The sequence below is a fragment of the Bubalus kerabau genome, chromosome 9, assembly GCF_029407905.1.
Source record: "Bubalus kerabau isolate K-KA32 ecotype Philippines breed swamp buffalo chromosome 9, PCC_UOA_SB_1v2, whole genome shotgun sequence".
In the NCBI taxonomy this organism is placed as follows: domain Eukaryota; kingdom Metazoa; phylum Chordata; class Mammalia; order Artiodactyla; family Bovidae; genus Bubalus; species Bubalus kerabau.
The window spans coordinates 92,470,834-92,496,636 of NC_073632.1; the positions used below are offsets into that span (position 1 = coordinate 92,470,834).

The following is a 25,803-nucleotide window of genomic DNA, read 5'->3' on the forward strand; positions in this document are numbered from 1 at the left end:
GTCTCAATTCCCTCAGCAAAAGGGAACAGTAAAATCTGCCTGAGGGGGTTCTCACAATTTAACAAAATATGTAAGTACTTGTGCTTAGTTGCTCAGTTGTGTCCAACTCTTTGCGACCTCATGGATTGTAGCCCTCCAGGCTCCTCTGTCTATGGAATTCTCCAGGCAAGAAGACTGGAGTGGGTTGCCATGCCCTCCTCCAGGGGATGTTCCCAACCCAGGAACGGAACCTGGGTCTCCTGGATTGCAAGTGGATCCTTTACCATCTGAGCCACCAGGGAAGCCCATGAATACTGGAATGGGTAGCCTATCCCTTCTCCAGGAGATCTTTCCAACCCAGGAATCCAACTGGGGTCTCCTGCATTGCAGGTGGACTTTTTACCATTGGAGCTACCAGGGAAGCCCTGGTAAGCACTTGACACACAGTATAAACACAATGAATAATAGATACTATTATCAAAATTATCTGGCAAAATGACTCTTTTTTTCTTGGCCTTCCACATGTAGCAGAGACCTCAGGCTCCTTTGTGTAAAAGGACTGACATCAAACTGGAGTAGCCCTTGGAAGATGAAATGAAATCGTCTGGAATCTGGAGATGACCGGGACACCGTGACTCTTACAGGAGGTTTGAGACCTGGACAGCAGCCTCTCGAATGAGAATGAGATTGTCACATGTGAGGTAGTCACAAGGGCCCAGAAGTCCCTTCTTAGGCTCTCCTGTCTTTATTTTTATTTTTTAAATTTGTACTCTCCTCTCTTTGTTACAATATGCTCTTATTCATATAACCTAAAACATTGCAAAAGGAAATGATTGCACCAATGCTATGGCTGTGGAGACTTCAGGAGAGGCTTACAAATGGGCTCTTCTTACTGCAAGTTTCCTGACAGCTCTCCAGCAATCACCATTCTGCTTGCAGTCCTTTTGATGATTCCTTTGCCTTCTCCGTTAAACATACAAAAAGCTACAAGCCTGGAGCAAGCATGTGCCTCCAGCACGGGCACCTAAGGCTTATTCACAAACTTGGATGGAAAGAGGACTTGTTCTCATTTCCTTTCCAGATTGTTATTGTTACAGTTGCTGTGCCCACCCTCTGAGACTGAGGCATAACATTCATCATTCACAAACAGACAAAAAAACTGTTTCACATGCCTCTCAAGTTCAAGAGCTAAAAGAGAAACAAAGGGTATGCAGTTAGAAGCAAAGAACTCTCAGTGAAACATGAGTCACTCACAACACACCCTTCCGACAAAGAAGCACAACACGGGCTCAGTTCTCTGCTCATCCCTTTGCCCCAGGAATACCCAGGAGGACAGAGTTTACCAGGGCTTGGGCAGAGAAGAAAAGGCAAGAGAGAGGATTGTTTTTCTCTTTTACTTTCTCTCTTGGTTAATCAACAAGGCAAAGTGAGCTTTCAGTGGCTGACAGTGAATAAGGCTGCAGAGAGGTTTTATTTCACCTCTTCAAATTAGATTGAATAAAACTACTCCCAGAAAACCTCCTCACAATGTATCTACAGCTAAGAGGTAGGAAGATCTATCTACATCCACGGTCAAGCAGCTACCAACCTTTCCCATCCCTCCCCTCTCCTAATGAATGCCCAGAAATACGTGGGAAAGAACAGAGAGATGCCACCATGTTGACTCAACATTATTTTTTTTTCAATCAACTGTCTGTACAAACAATCTCATCAATAAATATGCACTATGTATGTCAATCCCAATATCCCAATTTTTCCCATTTCCCCTTTCCCCTCAGTGTCCACACATTTGTTCTCTAAGTCTATGTCTCTATTTCTGCTTTGCAAATAGGTTTATCTGTACTGTTTTTCTAGATTCCATATATATGCATTAATACACAATATTTGTTTTCCTCTTTCTAACTTACTTCACTCGGTGTGATAGTCAGGGAGTTGGTGTTTAATGGGAACAGAGTTTCAGTTTCAGTTCAGTTGAGTTCAGTTCGGTCGCTCAGTCGTGTCCAACTCTTTGCGACCCCATGAATTGAAGCACACCAGGCCTCCCTGTCCATCACCAACTCCCGGAGTTTACTCAAACTCACATCCATTGAGTCAGTGATGCCATCCAGCCATCTCATCCTCTGTCGTCCCCTTCTCCTCCTGCTCCCAATCCCTCCCAGCATCAGGTCTTTTCCAATGAGTCAACTCTTTGCATGAGGTGGCCAAAGTACTGGAGTTTCAGCTTTAGCATCATTCCTTCCAAAGAACACCCAGCACTGATCTCCTTTAGAATGGACTGGTTGGATCTCCTTGCAGTCCAAGGGACTCTCAAGAGTCTTCTCCAACACCACAGTTCAAAACCATCAATTCTTCGGTGCTCAGCTTTCTTCACAGTCCAACTCTCACATCCATACATGACCACTGGAAAAACCATAGCCTTGACTAGACGGACCTTGTTGGCAAAGTAATGTCTCTGCTTTTCAATATGCTATCTAGGTTGGTCATAACTTTCCTTCCAAGGAGGAAGTGTCTTTTAATTTCATGGAGTTTCAGTTTAGGAAGGTGAAAAATTCAAGAGATGGATAATGGTGAGAGTTGTACAACAATGTGAGTGTACTTAGTGCCATTGAACTGTACAGTTAAATATGTTTTAAATATGTTTTAACTGTACAGTTAAAACAGTATGTTTTATGTGACTTTTACCACAATAAAAAAACCATTTAAAAAAAGAGGAATATGCACTAAACACATCTATAATGAGCTACATTGCACCGCTTCATTCACAAATTCCCTGACAACACAGATTCTTATCACCAGGAGACATGGTTAGTACCAAACACTTCAGCACATTGAAGTCTTGGCTCTCTGCTTCAGAGGAGTAGTTGAGAGAATGGGTCTGAGCACATGCAACCAAAGGAAAAAGAGGTGAATTGAACTTCACCAAAATTAAAAACATTTGTGCACCAAAGGACATATTCAACACAGTGAAAGGTACCCCTCAGGATGACAGAAAATATTTGCAAACTATATATCTGATAAGGGATTAATATCCAGGATCTATAAAGAATTTCTACAACTTCATAACAACAAAACAACCTTCTTTAAAAATGGGCAAAAGACTTGAATAGACATTTCTCCAAAGAAGATTTATGAATGGCCAATAAGCCCATGAAATATCCTCAACATCACTAATCAGTGAAAGTGAAAGTTGTTCAGTCCTGTCCGACTCTTTGTGACCCCGTGGACTATATAGTCCATGGAATTCTCCAGGCCAGGATACTGGAGTGGGTAGCCTTTTTCTTCTCCAAGGGATCTTCCCAACCCAGGGATAGAACCCAGGTCTCCCATATTGCAGGCAGATTCTTTACCAGCTGAGCCATTAGAGAAATGCAAATCAAAACCATAATAAGATACCATAGGATGGCTATTAGGAAAAAATATTGACAAAAACTTGAATAACCTGGAGCCCTGGTGCATTGCTTGTAGAAATGTAAAGTAGTGTATCCACTATGGAAAATAGTATGGAAATTTTAAAAATTAAATATTGAATTATAATTCCACTGATATATACCTCCCAAAAATGAAAGCAGTAACTCAAACATATATTTGAACCTTTATGTTCACAGCAGCATTACACACAATAGCCAAGAATCCACCAATGGTTGAATGGATAAGCAAAATGTACTACATACAGTGGAATATTATTCAGCCTTAAAAAGGAAGAACATTGAGACACATGCTACCACAAGGATGAAACCTGAAGATCTTTTGCTAAATGAAATAATCCAGACACAGAAACATGTTTATGATTTCACTTACATGAGGTACCTAGAGTGGCCACACTCAGACAGGAAAAAAGAATAGTGATTATCAGAGTCTGGGAGGAGGGAGGAATGGAGAGCTATGATTTAATGGGCGTGGAGTTTCAGTTTAGAAACAGGAAAATGTTTTTCAGACAAATGTTGGTGATGGTTGCATAATAATGTGGACACAATGACATTGAACTGTACATTTTTAAATGGCTAAAATGTGAGTTTTGCAAGATGTACGTTTTCCAATAAAAATATAAAAATTAAGAAAAGAAAGAGCATAAAGACTGGAATCAAAATGCCATGATTGACACCCTAGTTACCCTCACACTAGCTGTGGGGCACACAATTTACCTTTCTGTGACTCCCATCTTTCTCATTTGCAAAATGGGATAATCAGAGTGCCTAAGTCATTATGAAGTATCTAAGAGATGATAAAAAAGAAAATTCTGACACATACTGAGTCCACAAAACATGTTAGCTGTTGTAATTATTTCTTTGGTGTATATGATAAAAAAAAAAAAACTCTTTGATGCCACGGACAAATATTTCTTCCTTTTCTGCATCCCCCATAGAGTATGGTGTATATACTTCTAAATACTTATTGACTGATGTATGTATTTATACACAAAGATGAACCTATTGACTCACTATCAGTGGTTGTTTCTCCAACACAGAATATAAATTAATATTGATCCATTCATATTCTTGAATAAGCCTCTTTGAACCAAAGATATTCATTTAGACAGCTGGCTAAAGTGGAGGTATTATCTTGAAAAAGACATAATTCACACTGCTATGTTGCAAGGCCAGGGGAAACATGAGGTCTTCCCCTTGCTGCTATGTTATTCTGAACAACCCATAGAACTAGCCACAGAATACAAAACCACGTAATTGTTTGGGACACCATCATTTAAAGAAAGAGTCAAAGTAAATAGATGGTAACATCCCTGAGCCCCAGAAGCTGATATCTTCTGAAATCTTTCCACACCACTGACAGTGATTTCAGGTATGAAGGACATTCAGACCACTATTAGTAAACTCTGGCCCAGCTGAAGTTAAAGACCTCTATTACATTTAAAGGCAAGGGTATCTGAGGATAGTGTTGATAGCAGGTGATAAAGGCATGCATACTAAGTCGCTTCAGTCATGTCCAACTCTTTGTGACCCTATGGCCTGCAGCCCACCAGGCTCCTCTGTTCATGGGATTCTCCAAGGAATACACTGGAGTGGCAAGAATACATGTCCTCCTCCAGAGGATCTTCCCGGCCCAGGGATCAAACCTGCATCTCGTATCTCCTGCATTGGCAGGTGGGTTCTTTACCACTAGTGCCACCTGGGAAGCCCAGGAGACACAGGGCATTTGCTGATTCTGTCTATTTTAAACAAAACTTGTAAAATAAAATCCTTCCCCCCTAAAAAATGCTATAATAAAATATTAACATCCATTCTCAGAAATAACAGGTGGTTTCTGAAAAGTACAGAATTTTCACAAGCTTTTCCTATTTTTCAAAACCTTGGCTGATGCTGGTTTCTAAAGTGATCTTCTCCCAAAGCAATCTATAGATTCAATGCAATCCCTATCAAGCTACCAACAGCATTCTTCACAGAGCTAGAACAAATAATTTCACAATTTGTATGGAAAAACAAAAAACCTCGAATAGCCAAAGCGATCTTGAGAAAGAAGAATGGAACTGGAGGAATCAACCTACCTGACTTCAGGCTCTACTACAAAGCCACAGTTATCAAGACAGTATGGTACTGGCACAAAGACAGAAATATAGATCAATGGAACAAAATAGAAAGCCCAGAGATAAATCCACGCACATATGGACACCTTATCTTCGACAAAGGAGGCAAGAATATACAATGGATAAAAGACAATCTCTTTAACAAGTGGTGCTGGGAACTCTGGTCAACCACTTGTAAAAGAATGAAACTAGAACACTTTCTAACACCATACACAAAAATAAACTCAAAATGGATTAAAGATCTAAATGTAAGACCAGAAACTATAAAACTCCTAGAGGAGAACATAGGCAAAACACTCTCTGACATACATCACAGCAGGATCCTCTATGACCCACCTCCCAGAATATTGGAAATAAAAGCAAAAATAAACAAATGGGACCTAATTAACCTTAAAAGCTTCTGCACATCAAAGGAAACTATTAGCAAGGTGAAAAGACAGCCTTCAGAATGGGAGAAGATAATAGCAAATGAAGCAACTGACAAACAACTAATCTCGAGAATATACAAGCAACTCCTCCAGCTCAACTCCAGAAAAATAAATGACCCAATCAAAAAATGGGCCAAAGAACTAAATAGACATTTCTCCAAAGAAGACATACAGATGGCTAACAAACACATGAAAAGATGCTCAACATCACTCATTATCAGAGAAATGCAAATCAAAACCACTATGAGATACCATTTCACACCAGTCAGAATGGCTGCGATCCAAAAGTCTACAAGTAATAAATGCTGGAGAGGGTGTGGAGAAAAGGGAACCCTCTTACACTGTTGGTGGGAATGCAAACTAATACAGCCACTATGGAGAACAGTGTGGAGATTCCTTAAAAAACTGGAAATAGACATGCCTTATGATCCAGCAATCCCACTGCTGGGCATACACACTGAGAAAACCAGAAGGGAAAGAGACACGAGTACCCCAATGTTCATCGCAGCACTGTTTATAATAGCCAGGACATGGAAGCAACCTAGATGTCCATCAGCAGATGAATGGATAAGCAAGCTGTGGTACATATACACAATGGAGTATTATTCAGCCATTAAAAAGAATACATTTGAATCAGTTCTAATGAGGTGGATGAAACTGGAGCCTATTATCCAGAGTGAAGTAAGCCAGAAAGAAAAACACCAATACAGTATACTAACACATATATATGGAATTTAGAAAGATGGTAACAATAACCCTGTGTACAAGACAGCAAAAGAGACACCGATGTATAGAACAGTCTTATGGACTCTGTGGGAGAGGGAGAGGGTGGGAAGATTTGGGAGAATGGCATTGAAACATGTAAAATATCATGTATGAAATGAGTTGCCAGTCCAGGTTCGATGCACGATACTGGATGCTTGGGGCTGGTGCACTGGGACGACCCAGAGGGATGGAATGGGGAGGGAGGAGGGAGGAGGGTTCAGGATGGGGAACACATGTATACCTGTGGCGGATTCATTTTGATATTTGGCAAATCTAATACAGTTATGTTAAGTTTAAAAATAAAATAAAATTTAAAATAAAATAAAATAAAAAAATAAAAAATAAAAAAAATAAAGTGATCTTCTATCAGACTGAGAACAAATTCATTTAACGGTTTATTTCTCCAACAGTTTGAGTGACTATTTCCCCTAGATATCTTTTTCAGAGCCCACACCCTAAAGCTTCATAATTCCATTAAATCAGTGCACAGCTGGGCAATTCTTTCATTGCTCACATTATAGTGATCCCTGGGGAATTTATGTAAATCTATGGAAATTCATTTTCAAGTCTGTACTCTGTAAAGGAGGATGCATCCTCATTAAGTAAACGATTATATCTACAAACAAGCTAAAAGCAACATGCTGGAGAGCTAAATTAAACTTTCCATCAGGAAAACAAAACCACTCACTTTCACATATAGGCTTTACCTAAATGCCACCAAAATTATATGACAAAAGACTTTTATGAAGTCCAGATAGATACCAGTGAAAGTGTGGCTGCGCCACTACCGCACGGCACAGCCTCTTTTCTCATACCACCACTTCATTTCCTGCTGTGAGAATGAGTTCAGCCTTAGAATTCATGGGCTCTCAGGAAAGACTTCTCATATAAAAGTAGAAAGAAATGACCTCCCTTAGTCCTTCAAACGGAGAAGGCAATGGCACCCCACTCCAGTACTCGTGCCTGGAAAATCCCATGGACGCAGGAGCCTGGTAGGCTGCAGTCCATGAGGTCACTAAGAGTCAGACACGACTAAGCGACTTCACTTTCACTCTTCACTTTCATGCATTGGAGAAGGAAATGGCAACTGTTCTTGCCTTGAGAATCCCTGGGATGGGGGAGCCTGGTGGGCTACTGTCTACGGGGTCACACAGAGTCAGACATGACTGAAGCAACTTAGAAGCAGCAGCAGTCCTTCAAAGGGCACCTAAGTCAACGTCAAGAATCCCTGATAAGACCAGAGCATCTGAAAATTAAAGGACAGATACTGTACACTGGACTGAGGACAGGAGAAGGGGATGACAGAGGATGAGATGGCTGGATAGCATCACTGACTTAATGGACACGAGTTTGAGCAAACTCCAGGAGATAGTGAAGGACAGAGAAGCCTGGCATGCTGCAGTCCATGGGGTCGCAAAGAGTCAGGCACGACTTAGTGACTGAACAACAGTTACAGGCTGGAAAGAGGAAAAGCTTTGTTTATAGTTAGACTTTACAGCCCAATCTTTGCTCCTTCATTTATTAGCTGAGTAAATCACCTAGATGTCAGGGTCTCAGTTTCCTCATCTGTACATTAGGGATAATAATTTTTTACAATGTTATAAATTTTTAAAGAGGTAAACTCTGTAAAGCCCTTCACCCAAAACCTAGAACATGACTGGTGCCAAATGCTCTCACCTGGACCAAAAGATGAGATCTGAAAAGATCTAGGCTACAGAAATGAGGAATTCCTCCATTGAAATGTTTTGGGTCCTCAAACATCTATGGTGCCTTCCCATATTAGTAGATCTGCCCACCTTTCCTACTGCTGGCAAAGTAAGGCTGAGGGATCCATGGGAACATTGACTCAATATTGCACATCCCTTTCTTCTTAAGCCATTCCAACATTTACTCCTTTGAGTGTAGACCTTCTCATGTCTCAAAACTCAGACTCTGCTCTCTCCACCACTGGCTAAGTCCTCACGTCCTTAACTAACCATATTCCTCATTGCTTTCTTAAAGACCAACCATTGTCTCTTGGCCTCAGGTGTCTTTTGTCTCAACTGCTGCTGCAGCAACCAATTCTGCATGTGTGTGGAATGATTTGATCCAGGTTAAGACTTGGCAAACTTATTTTAAGGCCCTGTCCATATGCCTCTCATCAACCCCAGACTTTCTTGTTGACACTGAGGTGTGGATGGTCTTACTTAGTACCCATAAATACAGTCTGGAATTTCAGGGATGTCCCATCCCAGTAGCGCAAAGCTTAAACCAATGGCTGACAAGAAAAACGGATAAATATTTCCCCTTTCTCCTCAACTATATGTGGTCCTGAGATGCCCTTTCATAGCACAGTCCAACAGCATCAAGCAGTCTAAATTAGTGCTACTAGTTCAGCAACACACCTTCCAATCAGCTTTTCCTCCTTCCCTATCTTGATTCCTTTTCACTCACTCTGGTCTCCCTTCAGAAAAACAGTAGCCTAAATTCTTATATCAGACTCTGCTTTCTGGGGTACTCAGGCTAAACCACCTGCCTGCATCATGAGCCCTTATTAAGGGGACACAATCATGCCTGAACCATGTAACTCTCCCACTTTTCAGGGGAAGATTGAACAGGGGTGAACATCTAACACAAAGGCTGTCAATGCACATCCTGAGCCAGTAAGCAAGGCTCTAGACTTCATATGTGAATTCCTCTCTAGGGAACTGGGAGATACAGAACAATAGGTGAAGCTAGTTAGCAGATTGTAAAGAGAGAGGGTACAGAGCAGCCATGAGGGTCTAAGGGCTCCATTTCAGTGGGGAAAGAGGAGGAACTGTATTCATTCATTTGTCACTGTAAGCCAGTACCTGGCATAGTGCCTTCCATACATAGGAATTGAATATATTTTTGGGTAAATGAAAAATGACATTTTTCTCCCACTCTTCTCGAGTTTAACACTCTGCACCCAGTCCTTCCCTGAAGAGACAAGAATCACCTAGCATTTCCTCAATCCCATCAACGCTCCGCTACTTTACTTCCACTCCACATAGCAAACAATAAACCACACCTTAAACCTCACCAGGTCTCTTGACTGCATCCCCTTCAGAAGCCTCTGAAATGCCTCTCCCTGATTATCCAATGTTCTGGTCTCTGTTATCTCACCGGTCCCCTCACTTCTGAGCATGCTCTTTTCTTCATCAATCCTCCTTTATCACAGTCCTTCTTTCCTTTCCTGGCCTTCCTTACTTCATGCTCTCCACCCAGTCAGTACCCCATGGTTAATTATTATAATAAATACTTCTATTTCTGTGTTTAACTAATCCTTTTATAATACACATACAGGCATAAAAGTACCAGTTCCAACATTAATAGACTACACTGTCTGTTTTCCCCATTCCTGTTCCTGATATAACAAGCACAGCTAGAAAACATCACAGGTAATTTCAATTAGACCTTCCATACAAATGAAATTACAAGTTTTTTTCCCTTGTATCCCATGATCTTGTTCATACTACTTCAATAATTTCTCCTTCTGTAGTCCACAGCTGGTAAACAAGACCTCAAGTCTTTTTCATGATTTTCTATGAGTTCATAAATGGAGAGCTTTTTCAAGTTCTTTCCCAATGGACTCACGGACACCCTGAAAATCAGGAGATGTGGCTAGGTGCTAGGCATCTATCTAACTCCATCCACTAGCATATCAAAGCTTCAGCTATGACCCAACCAAGACTCCTTGTCAAGTAAGTCAGTGACCTTCCCCATTAACTGTGTTACAAACTTTTAATATATCCTATATGCAGGTCAGGAAGCAACAGTTAGAACTGGACATGGAACAACAGACTGGTTCCAAATAGGAAAAGGAGTACATCAAGGCTGTATATTGTCACCCTGCTTATTTAACTTCTATGCAGAGTACATCATGAGAAACGCTGGGCTGGAAGAAGCACAAGCTGGAATCAAGATTGCCAGGAGAAATATCAATCACCTCAGATATGCAGATGACACCACCCTTATGGCAGAAAGTAAAGAGGAACTAAAAAGCCTCTTGATGAAAGTGAAAGTGGAGAGTGAAAAAGTTGGCTTCAAGCTCAACATTCAGAAAACGAAGATCATGGCATCTGGTCCCATCACTTCGTGGAAAATAGATGGGGGAACAGTGGAAACAGTGTCAAACTTTATTTTTTGAGGCTCCAAAATCACTGCAGATGGTGACTGCAGCCATGAAATTAAAAGACGCTTACTCCTTGGAAGAAAAGTTATGACCAACCTAGATAGCATATTCAAAAGCAGAGACATTACTTTGCCAACAAAGGCCCATCTGGTCAAGGCTATGGCTTTTCCAGTAGTCATGAATGGCTGTGAGAGTTGGCCTGTGAAGAAAGCTGAGTGCTGAAGAATTGATGCTTTTGAACTGTGGTGTTGGAGAAGACTCTTGAGAGTCCCTTGGACTGCAAGGAGATCCAACCAGTCCATCCTAAAGGAGATCAGTCCTGGGTGTTCATTGGAAGGACTGATGCTAAAGCTGAAACTCCAATACTTTGGCCACCTCATGCGAAGAGATGACTCATTGGAAAAGACTCTGATGCTGGGAGGGATTGGGGGCAGGAGGAGAAGGGGACGATAGAGGATGAGATGGCTGGATGGCATCACTGACTCGATGGACATGAGTTTGAGTGAACTCTGGGAGTTGGTGATGGACAGGGAGGCCTAGTGTGCTGCAATTCATGGGGTCGCAAAGAGTCGGACATGACTGAGCGACTAAACTGAACTGGACTGAAGCTTAAAAATAACTCCACAAGGTTCTCATTATCACAGTTTCCATATGAGGAAACTAAGGTCCAAAGAAGGTTAAGTAAATTTCCGTAGGTCACACAGTTAATCATTGGCAGAGTTAGTATGGAACCCAGGCTTTCTTATCCCAAAGGATGCTCTTTCAGGACTACTATAATATAAAGATGCTTAGCATTTTTTTTAATTCTCAATGGTATCAAAATAATATTAAGCCTTCAGGATTACATCCTTGAATAACCAATAGTATTAGTATTACTGGCAGGTTGCTTCCTTCTCTCTCTAACTCCTTAAATGCTACCAACATTTATGAAGTCTCTCAGAGAATAGCTTTCCTTTCCAGCTCCTAGTCATTATTTTAATTCAGCCCTTTGCCATCATGTCTGATTAATTGAAAGAAAAGGGCTTCTAATCTGTATTCCCTGATCTCAGTATCTTCCTAACTCAATTCATTATTATTCATAATTGCTATCCTTCTTGAACAGTTTCATCATATCATTTTCTCTTCTATGAGAAAAGTTAATAACTTTTCCTTTTTTGATAAATGTAACATTAAGTGACTTCCCTCCTCCATCAGTCCATCAATATTAAATTCAGTTTCATCTTTTATGCTCTTTTCACTAGGATTTCACCCTCAAGCCTTATTCTTAAAACAAAATTTATGGACTTCCAACTCAAAGAACACTACTGTCTTATTTGTTCAACAACTCTATATTCCTGAAACTATTGAAATGACCCAAGAAAAAAGTTTTAAGGGTAAAATATGTATCTATGTTAGAAAATATGGAAGATTTCCCTTAAAAGTAGAAAAATTTGACAGCTTTTATAAACCATGGTGCATGCCAGATCAGATAAAGGGAGGAAATGACTACAATTCAAATCAGCCAACAGAGCGACTGGAGAAAGTAGTATGTCAAGATAATCTGGATGATAAGATACAAAAGCTAAAATATATCTGGTTATTTGATAAACTACAGCCCATGATCTGGAAAATATTCTTCTGGACCCACAAGAAAGTAAGGAAAAACCTCAGGTTTACATTACCAGACAGAGAGAGCACACCATGAGTTGAAGCTGGAAAGGAATAAGAAAAATTAAAATCTGGAGTTACTATAAGGGAAACCTGGTACTGAGATACTAAGCCTGCCTCAGGGTTAGGCGAACAGAATCTTAAACTCCAACATTAGAATGAGATCCCTGATGGTGAACAAGATGGACCTAGTTAGTAGCAACCAGAGAACCCAGGTAAACTAAATTCAGTCTTCTCTGTGTACCTGCTCAGTCATTAAGTCGTGTCTGACTCTTTGCAACCCTGTGGACTGTAGCTCACCAGGCTCTTCCATCCATGGAATTTCCCAGGCAAGAATACTGAAGTGGGTTGCCACTTCTTCCTCCAGGGAATCTTCCTGATCCAGGGATCGAACCCATGTCTCCTGTGTCTTCTGCATTGGCAGGCAGATTCTTTACCTCTGAGCCACTTGGGAAGCCAGTCTTGTCTAGAGGAAAGCAATTCAATTATAATCCCAAGGATTTCCATAGATCATGAAATCATCCTAAGAAAGGAGATAGCCTGCCTCAGGAATGAGTCAGCAGAAAAAGAAAAACAACATATTTAATCCCTCATAACTTCAAATTGTAGCATTATCAGCTATAAAATATGAAATAATTTCAAATAAAATATTAAAAGAAAGAAAGAATAAATTGAAAAAAAAGGAAGCAGCCACAATGGGATTATTTTCAAAAGATCAGGTAACTTTTAAAAATACAGTTTTTAAAATAAAAACATAATCATTGACATCATAAAGTTCCTCAGTAAATAAATCAACAGCTTAGATAAAGCTGAAGATAGAATTAGGAAATTAAAAGATCACCCTAACAGAATTATGAGGAATGAAGCAGACAGAGAAAATGCAATGTGTGTGGTGGTGGTGGTGGTGGTGGCGGGGAAAGGGGGTGGAGGGGAGACTAGATAATCAGACATCAAGAAATGAATGAGAATGTCTCATAAAGTAATAATAGATTGTAGGAGAGGAAACAGTCAAAGAAATAATGTTTGAGAATTTCCCGGAACTGATAAAAGATTCTGGAGATATACGTGAAAGATATCCATTCCTACACATATTGTAGTAAAAGTTCAGAACATTACAGCTTAAGAGATCTAAAAAATTGTCATTTCTTCTGCAAAGAAATGATAATTTGCAAAGAAATGATAATTAGTCTAGAAGCAGACTTTGAATAGCCACAATAAAAGCCAGTAGTCAAGAAATTATTTCAAGAAAATAACTGTCAACCTATTTTGATTCCATCAAAATTTCTTCAAGATTGAGAGTGAATTAAATAGTGGATTAAATATATTTCAAGCATTTTCTATGAGCAAAATCTGAGAGAAAAACAGTGTGCTTTCATAAGAAATTTCTAAAAGATATACTGCTGGAGGAAAAAAAACATGATCCCAGAAGGAAGATCTAAGAAAACAGAGAAGAAATTGGTAAACATATAGATAAGTCTATATAAACTTTGTCTTACAAAATAATAAATAAAATGTCTAAGGAAATTAAATGATAGAACTTAAAGAGTAATAGCAGCGACGTCAGAATAGACAACTAGAAAAATTGGTTCAAAACCCTGGTGTTGTTCTGAAAGGGGAGAGTATAAATGGTTGATTAAACTTAGTTATTGTTAAGTTAGTGGACACCCCTTAAAATGTCAAAATTTTAAAATAAGTTAGAATATATCATTTCTAGTCAGTAAAGTGAGAAAATCAAATAATAAAACAAGCAAATTTGAAAGTAAAAGAAAAAAATAAAGGAAGAGAAAGAAACATAGTAGAAATTAAGATTATAGAAATAAGTAAATATATGACTAATCACAATATTTATGTTATACTCCAAACCTGCCACTTAGAAACAGAATTTTAAGGCCAGATAAGCATAATTCCATATCAGACACACCTAAAAATGTAAAGAGAAAAGGATTGAAAGATATGTCCAACAAATAGCTCAAAGAAAGCTGGGAAGAATTATATTAATATAATAAAAATAGTCTTTAAGATAAAAAACATAAATTAGGAAGAAAAGCGATACTATCTGGTTTCAAATTATCAGTAAAATTGAACAACTAGATAGGTAGTAATGGCTCTATCTCAAATTACACAAAGCAAAACAGTCAAGAACTCCAGAAAAAAATGACAGATCGTCATAATAACATAAAAATTAAAATGAAACACATCTTTTTCAATTACTGATAGTTCAAGCAGAAAAAAGTTTATAAAATATGAATGTTTTGGACTACCAATCTTGATTTAATGTTGATAGATGACAGATTTCTTAGCACACATGATACACTTCTCAAAATTGAATACATTAATCCATAAAACAAGACTTATCTTACATATATAATACATATCCTTGTGTGAACATATATATGCTCTACATTATACAGAGAGAATATATGTGGTATATGTTTTTGTGTGCTTATATATGTATTACATTCTCTAGCCACAGTGAAATTAAATCAGAAATCATATTTAAGGAGATGAGTTTTTAATATCATCTCATGAAAAATGAAATGAAAAATTCCCAACACACATGAGTAAATGAAGTAACATATAGAATGCTCATGTACCATGCATCAAGCTTCAGTGATTATTCAACTCATAGTCAATCTTTTATCATGTATACATCCACTCCCATCTGAATTTTTCTGAAGCAAACTCATCCATAAATACTTGCAACTTTATAAAGGAAGGACTTTTTTCTTTAACATAACCATAATACCATTATATATATTTTAAAATACATAAAATTCCTCAAATGTCCAGTCAGTGTTCATATTTCCTTAATTATCTTACATTTTTTCTTAGTTTATTCAAATCAGGATCCAAATAAGGATCATACATTGCATTTGATATATATGTTAAGTCTCAAGTAGATACTTATTATTAACAATCCATGTGATTGAAATTCTAAAAACACACTCCAAATAACTCATAGATCATAGAAGAAATAAAATTGGAACATTGAAAATACTTGTAACTGAACAAAGAGTAAAATGCCATCATAGTTTTACTTTAAAATGCAATGAAAGCAATCATTTGAGGAAAACTTTATGCTTTAATGCTTTTATTAGAAGAATAAATGGTGGAAATTAATGATTTAAACATCTAACTTAAGAATTTGGGTGGGAAGGCAGAATGATAGACTATAAGCAAAGAAAAAAGAAAGAAATTTAAAGAAAGAATGGACTACTGAAATAGGAAACTAAAATACAACACAAGATCAAGGTGATGGAATAAAGTGAAAGTGAAGTCGCTCAGTCGTGTCTGACTCTATGACCCCATAGACTGTAGCCTACCAGACTCCTCAGTCCATGGAATTTTCCAGGCAAGAGTACTGGAGTGGATTGCCATTTCCTTCTCCAGGGGATCTTCCCAACCCAGGGATCAAACCCGGGTCTCCCGCATTGCAGGCAGACGCTTTACCGTCTGAGCCACCAGGGAAGCCCTTGATGGAATAAAGATAGCCCCAGTTCTTTGACACTCATCCCATTGATAGGAGGGCTGTATATTGTCACCCTGTTTATTTAACTTATATGCAGAGTACATCATGAGAAATGCTGGGCTGGAAGAAACACAAGCTGGAATCAAGATTGCTGGGAGAAATATCAATAACCTCAGATATGCAGATGACACAACCTTTATGGCAGAAAGTGAAGAGGAACTAAAAAGCCTCTTGATGAAAGTGAAAGTGGAGAGTGAAAAAGTTGGCTTAAAGTTCAACACTCAGAAAACGAAGATCATGGCATCCGGTCCCATCACTTCTTGGGAAATAGATGGGGAAACAGTGGAAACAGTGTCAAACTTTATTTTTTGGGGCTCCAAAATCACTGCAGATGGTGACTGCAGCCATGAAATTAAAAGACACTTACTCCTTGGAAGGAAAGTTATGACCAACCTAGATAGCATATTCAAAAGCAGAGACATTACTTTGCCAACAAAGGTCCATCTAGTCAAGGCTCTGGTTTTTCCTGTGGTCATGTATGGATGTGAGAGTTGGACTGCTGAGCACCGAAGAATTGATGCTTTTGAACTGTGGTGTTGGAGAAGACTCTTGAGAGTCCCTTGGACTGCAAGGAGATCCAACCAGTCCATTCTGAAGGAGATCAGCCCTGGGATTTCTTTGGAAGGAATGATGCTGAAGCTGAAACTCCAGTACTTTGACCACCTCATGCGAAGAGTTGACTCATTGGAAAAGACTCTGATGCTGGGAGGGATTGGGGGCAAGAGGAGAAGGGGATGACAGAGGATGAGATGGCTGGATGGCATCACTGACTCGATGGACGTGAGTCTGAGTGAACTCCGGGAGTTGGTGATGGACAGGGAGGCCTAGTGTGCTGCGATTCATGGGGTCGCAAAGAGTCGGACACGACTGAGCGACTGATCTGATCTGATTTCTCCTTCCCTTAAATCTTTGTTCTGCAACTGCTCTGACCAAGAGTAGAGTAGAAGTGACGCTTTGTCAGCTCTAGGTCTAGCCTTCAAGAGGATATGTGATTTCCACTTCCTATAGAACATTCTTAGTGTTCCAAGCTACAATGTAAGAAGTGCAGATTGGAGAGGCCTTGTGGAGGAGTCCTGTGCTATGTAAACAGAGGGAGAAACCCAACTGAGTTCATCCCTGTAGTTTTCCTTGCCAAGGCATCGGGCATGTGAGTGAAGCTATCTTGGACTCTCCAGACCAGACCAAGAGCCAACTGAATACTACCAAGTAAACCCAGTCAAAACCACGTGATGCAAGAGAATGAGCCAGGAAGACTCTCCCTGAATCCTTGACCCGCAATAAGTTTTGAAGTTTGTTACATAGCAAAAGATGATGAGAGTAATAAACAAAGTCAAAAGTTGATGCCTTGAAAAGACTAAAAAAATTTGTCTGTAATTTCTAATGATATTTGTCAAAGGGAAAAAAAGAATAAAACATTAAAAAAAAAAAAGAAACAAAGGGCTTGGTTGCTAACTAGACATATCATGAGGTGCATTTTGCAACATACACAAATATCAAATCATTATGTTGTACACAAGAAACTAATATTATATATCGATTATACCTCAATCGATTAAAAAAGACTATATATCAGATTATATGCCAAGGAGGTGACTCTGGATTAAAGCCTTGAGGCAGGATTAAGACAATGTGATGTGGTAGAACAAACAGTTGTTTGAAGTTTGAATTCTTCCACTAAATAACTTTGGGAAAGTTATTTAAATCTATTAGACCTAAGTTTGGGCTTCCCTAATAGCTCAGTTGGTAAACAATCCACCTGCAATGCAGGAGACCTGGGTTTGATCCCTGGGTTGAGAACATCCCCTGGAGAAGGGAAAGGCTACCCACTCCAGTATTCTGGCCTGGAGAATTCAATGGGCTGTATAGTCCATGGGGTGGCAAAGAATGGGACATGACTGAGTGACTTTCACTTTCACTTGCAGACCTCAGTCTGGTAAAAACAGACTAACTAAAGCTCCTTCCATAATTTTAATTCTTTGACATTGTGATTTTTTCATAATAAATTTATTCTCTGCTCTTTATAGGGCTGTACTTAAGAAATGATGAATTTAGGGTAAGGAGTAAGTTCAGTTCTGGAGGTAACCAATACTACTTGTTCTCTTTGTTTAAACAGGGGAAAAATTTTGGAGACTAACCTGCCTTTTTTTTTTCTTTTTACAGAATTTCACTATGTCTATTCAAGTCCTTTTTGTGTTAATAAGTCAATAAACATGTTATATTAAATTCACACACACAAAAGTTTATTTCCTAAAATAAAAGAAGTATCACATTAGCTAGTTTGATAGGCATAGCTTATGAAGAAAGAACTAGTTTTTATCCTTATATATTCTGTACAAACATTGTATACTAAATTCTTGTTCTTTTTAAGATTTTACAAGACTTTGAGACTCCTACAAATGACTCATACTACAGTATGACATGGAATTCAGGTGCATTTAAGTGCTTAATGAAAATATGGCCACAACTTTTATTATACTTGGCACTTCATTTTCAACTATAACTTAAAAGTTGTATGAAAAGTGAAGGAAAGTGAAGTTGCTCAGTTGTGTCCAACTCTTTGTGACCCCATGGACTGTGGCCTACCGGCTCCTCCGTCCATGGAGTTTTCCAGGCAAGAGTACTAGAGTGGGTTGCCATTTCCTTCTCCAAGGGATCTTTCCAACCCAGGGATCAAACCCAGGTCTCCCGCATTGCAGGCAGATGCTTTACCATCTGAGCCACAAGGGAAAATTATTGGTTTTTAACATGGTTTTTAACAACCAACATAGTTGGTTTTTAACATGAAATTTAGTTGATGAAGTTTTCTAGCAAGTTAAATTTCTTCTGATATTTTGGAATGATTTTGAAGCATATGGATAGAGGGGGTGGAAAGGGCCTTAGTTCCATCAAAATGTTCTAGTTTATCACCTTAGAGCAAATAAAAAGCTATACCATGCTTTCAGCTTAGTTTCTGGCAACAAAGTTTATTAGTTTAAATGCCTTTTCAAATCTCCAACTATTTTTATCTCAATTCTGAAATATAGTGTACAAAAAAGAAAGTTAGGCCAGTTGATATAATGAACAGGTTAAAGGCTCCAATGAAAACATTAGGCCATTGTAAAAAAGATATCATTAGGATTTTTTGAAATCTCATTTTAAATCAGCAAAACTATTTCACATATTCAGTTGTTTTCTAATAAGGATAAATATCTGCATGATAAAATTAAGAAACATCTATGATTTAATATATACAATATAAACATGAGAAACATCATACTCACTAATAGATACAGATACCTCTTACTCTGAACATAGACTATTTAAAACATCTTTAAATAGATAGCTAAATAATATGATATATTTATGTAAGAGTTCTTTACATTCTTATTAAAATTAAGATTAGGGCATCAATCTTGACCTTTATCCATTACTATTTCAAAAAAGAAAACCCTAGCTACACGCTTTTTTATTTCAAAGTGTCTTCTTTATCTTTGTGAGCTAGCTAGGTATCAGCTACAAGGCATTAATAATTCCTTTCTTTCCAGGTTATTTTTAGACTGCTTTAGCTTTATTAAGATGTCTACCAAATGCTAAAACGTTAAATAATGAGCTTTCTCTTCTATGCCTACCCCATATATAGGAGATTTCTTGTTTCAAACCTCAGTGCACACATGTAAACACAATTACTCAAAACAAGGCAACAAGTGAGAAGCAGGATTAAAATAAGAACTCAGACATTCTAACTCACAATCCAGCATTCAACCCCCTAGAACTTGCTGTTTTCCTTTGTCCTCTTTGCTGTAAACCAAGATACTTGTTCTTTAGCAGGGTGTTTCTGCTGCAAATCCAGTTGCTACTGCATTATGCAATGAAGTCAGAAGCCTGAGCTGGTGACATCAATATAGGTTGCTATGGTAACTCTTTCCATAAGTATTACAGGTTCATTGTAGGCTCAAAAAAGAGGACTTCAGCAGAGTAGCAAAATAGCTGGCATTATTCAGCCTAAATTACAATAGTAATTGATGCAAAAAAAAGTCTTACACTAGCTATAATAAATGCAGATTTTTACATTTGATTTATGTCATTCTTGAAAGTCATTTTGTAATTTTTTTAAAGAAATGAAAATTCTTCCAAAGAAATAACATTGCCACTGACCTTCTGATATAAGAAATCCACATGACCCAGGCAGAAGAGAGCACTACAGTAACATAGCTAATTATTCCATGCATTGTGTCATTCCAGAAGTCAAGTAATGTTATACATTATCTGTTACGAATACACTCATAATTGCATGATTCCAATCCAGTTTTCTCATTACAGTCATTATAAGAAGGTCCCACAGAGCTGTTTGTATGAAAGCAATTGTAGATAAGTTTTCCCAATGAATGTGCCTATTTTTAACCAAACAATAGGAAAAAAAATCACCTTTTTACTGCACATGTTTATCCCTATTTCCCCAGAATATCTTTGCTAACACCTCAGTTTTAATGGTTAAATCCATCTCCCTGTGTAGGAGACATTGGGAAATATTCTTTCTCCATTACATTCTTTTCACCTGAATTTGAAGCACATGGCTGCTGGTTGCAAAGCCAGAATTCCTTTCTTCCATAGCTCCTTTTCTTTATCATCTATCATCATCAACATGAGGATTTTAGTTCAAGTCTGCAATCATGCTCGAGCACAGCAGAGGGGTTGCAATGTGTCACACATGAGGTATAAGAAGCATAAGACACAATTCTTTCCATGAAAAGTTCACACTTATAGTAACAGCAACAACTTTAATAATATTTACTTAGTACCTGCCATGTGCCAGACACCGTCCTAAGCACTTTATATCCATTTGCTCATTTAATTTTTACAACAATCAGGAAGAGGAGGAGTTACTACCCCATTTTTCTGCATTAGAGAATTGAAGCTCAGGGAGATAGAGTCACTTGCCTGAAGTCACAGACATAGTTAGGGAACACTGCTGGCATTTGCACTTAGATCTGAGTCCAGATATTAACGATCTTTTGACAGAAATTAAGGAAATTTCTTGTTACTGTGGTAAAATTGAAAATTGCATCATAATCCTACTGAGAAAAAATTTCCACCGATATACTTCACTGAAGAAGAAAGGCAATGATAGTCTTCAGATTGGCTTCATAAATACTTTTGATGACTGACTTTCCTGTTTTTGTAACACTCAGCAGTTCAGAAAGTGTTTGTCTGAAGACATTTTTATTCCCTTAGGTTATAAATGAAAATATCTCTCAAAAAGATTGGCCTATAAGTTTTCTTGGACAGTTGCATTGATATTCTCATATACTCCAAGCTACTGGACTATTTTCAGCTCAGATAAATATATTAATAATGTGTACAGTGTGAAGCTATTTACAAATCATACTAAACATTCACCCATTCAGCACATATTCATTGAGCCACTATTATGAGTCAGGCACTGTGCAAAATATTATATATGAAACTACAACAGAAAAATGAAGTGGTCCACAAATTAAAGAAGCACATGATATAAAACGAGAGTCATTGATCAAAGAACAACATAATAAATGTAAAATAAGGACAGTGTCCAGACAGTAGAAAATAAGAAAGGCTGATATAGATAATCTTTCAACCTTGAGTAGTGTAAAGAAAACAGAGGAAACACAAAGAAGAAGGAAGAAAACAATAACAAGAAAAAGAGAACCTAGGGAAATATAATGCAACATACGACAGGGACGTCAAATGGCCAGCTTGGTTCTTTGAAAAGATAAATAAAATTGACAAACCTCTAGCAAGGTTGACCAAGAAAACAGATGCGAGGCAAAAGTAAACAACATTTGAAATGACAAAGGGAATACAATTAGAGCTACAACAGAGATTAAGAAAGAAACAAGATACCATGAACTTTATGTCAATACATTTGAAAGCATAGATAAGGGGAACAAACAAAATTGATCAAGAAGAAACTTTAATAGACTGAGAAACACCAAAGAAACTGAATTAGAAATATAAAGACTTCCTAGATCAAAAGCATGGATGGTGTTACAGGTAATGCTCTCCAAATTTAAGAATAGATAATTCTAATCTTACAAAGTCTTCTAGATAATTTTTAAAAGAGGGAAGTATTCAAATGAATTATTTTATGAAGTTAGTATTAATATAACTTGATTAAAATAAAAAACTCAACAAGAGTAGTATAAGAAAAGAAAAATAAAGAACAATATCTCCCATGAACATAAATAAAAAAGTTCTAAATAAAGTACAAAATCTAGCAAATGTAATAAAATCCTGTATCCCTCTTCTTCTACCAAACTCAACCATTAATTGGCCTTTTGGATCTATTATTTTCTACTTCTTATTTTACATTTTAGTAATAATACTGAACTGTGGCATTTCCATGGACATACCTTACATTTCTCACCTCTGTGCCTTTCCTGATAATACTTCTTCCTGATAATACTTCTTCTACCTTGACGTCCATTCCTCATTTAACTAGATAATTCTTATCTTCTAAAAATCACCTCATCTCTTTCTCCTTCTGGCCTGAACTTTTTCTTATGATTTACCAGATAGTACAAAGTATTTTCAGAGAAGGCAATGGCACCCCACTCCAGTACCCTTGCCTGGAAAATCCCATGGACGGAGGAGCCTGGTAGGCTCCAGTCCATACGGTTGCTAAGAGTCGGGCAGGACTGAGCGACTTCACTTTAACTTTTCACTTTCATGCATTGGAGAAGGAAATGGCAGCCCACTCCAGTATTCTTGCCTGGAGAATCCCAGGGACAGGGGAACTTGGTGGGCTGCCATCTATGTATTTTAATGGATGTCTTTCCCACAGAGAACCATATGGTTACAGATTATGTGGTTTTCATCTTCTGCTGCTGCTGCTGCTAAGTTGCTTCAGTCATGTCCTACTCTGTACGACCCCATAGATGGCAGCCTACCAGGCTCCCCCGTCTCTGGGATTCTCTAGGCAAGAACATTGGAGTGGGTTGCCATTTCCTTCTCCAATGCATAAAAGTGAAAAGGGAAAGTGAAGTCGTTCAGTCGTGTCTGACTCGTAGCGACCCATGAACTGCAGCCTACCAGCCTCCTCCATCCATGGGATTTTCCAGGCAGAGTACTGGAGTGGGTTGCCATTGCCTTCTCCGTTTCATCTCCTAACCCTTGGCTACTGATATTTACCTGGAACGAAACTAAATCTTCTAAATCAACTGCATGAAGTCTGTGTTTTGACCACATAATCAGTCTTATGAACTAACTGAATGACCTTTATTTGGTTCTTCACCATCACCTATATTCATAAAATCCACTTCTTATATTTTCTTTTATTTTGTATATAAAAATGAGATGATCATATGATTTTTAGCCTTCATTTTGGTAATGGGATGTATCATGGTGAGTGATCTAAGCAAGCTGAATCATTTCTTGCATACCTGGAATAAGTCCCACTGACCCTGGTATATGATCTTTTTAAAGTATTGTTGAATTTGATTTGATAATATTTTGTTGAGGCAGAGTGTCACCTCTTAATCATTATGTTATAGTTAACATTTTCAGAGATTATATTTTCTTCTGTGGCTCAAGGAATAGATTCAGTATAAATTACCTAGAAATTTGAGTTTTTAGTTAACCTCACATAATCTCAGCTTCTTGCATGATGTAAGTCCAACCTCTTTCTCTCCATGAATGTATCCAGAGGCAAAAAGTCATCCAGGAAGTCTGTTTGAGTGGAAAGTGAATGAAAAGGACTAGAGAAAAAGCATGGTTCTAGCACGGTATAGGCTTTTGGTTTTGTAATAGCAAAATAAACTAAGTGGCACTATTAAGGGTTGAATTGTGTCACCCCAAAATAGATATTGGAAAAGGAAATGGCAACCCACTTCAGTATTCTCACCTAGAAAATCCCATGGACAGAGGAGTCTGTCAGGCTACAGTCCATGGGTCACAAAAGTGTCAGGCACGACTTAGTTACTAAACAACAACAAAATAGATATGGTAAAGTTTTTACCTCCAGTACCTCTGGATTGCAACCTTATTTGGAAGTAGGGTCTTTACAGAGGTAATCAAGTTAAAATAAGGTCATTAGGATTGACTCTAAATCAATATATTAATAACTGAAGTCTTTTTTCCCAATAGGAAACCTGGAGAGAGAGACATTTCACAGAGCAAAGACGATATGAAGGAAGAATGCCATGTGAAGATAAAGGCAGAGATTAGGGTAATGCATCTACAATGCAAAGAATGTCAAAAATTGTCAGCAAATGACCAGATCCTAAGAGAGAGGCCTGGAATATTCTGTTCAAGAAAGCTCAGAAGGAACTGACCATACTCACACCTTGATCTTAATGTTTACCCTCCAGAACTGTGAGACAATAAATTTCTCTTGTTTAAGCAAAGCCTCCCAGTTTGTGGTACTTTGTTATAACCCTAAAAAAATAGTATGAGTATCTTCAAGAAATCTGAGAACAAATCTGAACTTCTTGCTTAATGAGTAAAGCAATTCCCAACACTTTCTTCCATTGGGTTCCACATTGATAGAGCCAGTTCACAATGAAAATAGCTAGATCAAACCTCTACCTGTGATTTTATAGCCTCATAGGGAAAATTTGCAAATAATTTTGCATAGATATTATATCTGGTGTTTCCTAACATGTTGCTAAAAGAAGGTGAATCTTTTTTTCTGGAAAGAATGTGTCCCTTTCTGCCAGAAGACTGACACCTGATTCCTAAAAGATCATTACATTTTTTTAAAAATTCTTGGATTCTAAGACACATCTAAAAACTCAGAATGGATTGTTTACCCATCACTACATAGTTAGGTTCGCATAAAAACATTCTCAAATACCAGGAAAGTGTTTTATTTTAACAACAATTAATAATTCATCTGTCTAAGGAGTCTGATGGGAAGCACAGTGGAAGATTCTTACCAAGGTTTTGGAAGAAGACAAAAACATGACATGAGTCATAGTTGGGATCTAGATTAATAACCACATTAGCAAGGAATATACAGAACTGAAAAATTAAACATTTGTTATATTCTTGAGTAAACGGAGAAGGTGAATAAAATGTATTAATGTTGAACACTGCAGTTCCCTTTAGGGGAAAAGGCAAGAATAAATATGCTCCTCTAAACTTACTTTTTCCAGACTGGTGGGGCTTGAGGGATGTTGTGAGCCAGGGGAACAGTCACTCCTATGCACCCTCAGGGGGAAATGTCTGGCTTTTAGTAGAATTTAACAGAGTCACTGATCCTGTTGCTGGATTTGATATGCTTTCCTTCCTTTCTTCCCCCCTTCCATCTACTGTCCTTCTTTCCTTTTTAGTATAAACACACTTTCTATTAAAGTAATGCATGTTTGAAGTTTTAAAGAAGCCCCATTGTTTTATGCACAGAACTACCCAAATGAAGAAGGAGCATTTTGAAGCAGGTATCCTGCTTCTTATTTTCTCAATTCTGAGTATGAATTTAGAAGCATGACGTATTGGTTGGATACATGTTTCAGAGTCAAATAGCCCTCGCCTTAAGTTGACAAGTTTTCTTATTTACTTAGGACTAGTACTTAGCCGTTCTGTGCTTGCTCATTTGTAGTAAAGAATGAAAACTGTCCCTCCATCATGTGGTCTGTGAACCAAAAAAATATACTACCTGAAGAGCACATCACATAGGGACAACCACCTGGTGAATACTTAATAAATGTAAGCTAATAGTTATGCTTATAAAGAAAGAAAACACCAGTTATATGACAGTCTGGAGAAGTCAAAACTATAGCAATGGTAAAATGGTCAATGGTTTCCAGGCATTTAAGGCAGGGAGAAT

The 25,803-nt window shown here is 38.0% G+C and overlaps 2 long non-coding RNA genes across 2 annotated transcripts in view; one reads left to right on the forward strand and one right to left on the reverse strand.

Moving 5' to 3' along the window:
• Nucleotides 1-24,343, forward strand: LOC129620122 (uncharacterized). The gene is made up of 3 exons (XR_008698392.1): nucleotides 1-407; nucleotides 508-680; nucleotides 24,123-24,343. It is a non-coding gene; the product is annotated as an uncharacterized LOC129620122 (long non-coding RNA).
• The window catches only part of LOC129620121 (uncharacterized), a 255,079-nt gene that overhangs the window by 211,646 nt on the left and 17,630 nt on the right, over nucleotides 1-25,803 (reverse strand). The gene's annotated exons all lie outside the window — the stretch shown is intronic.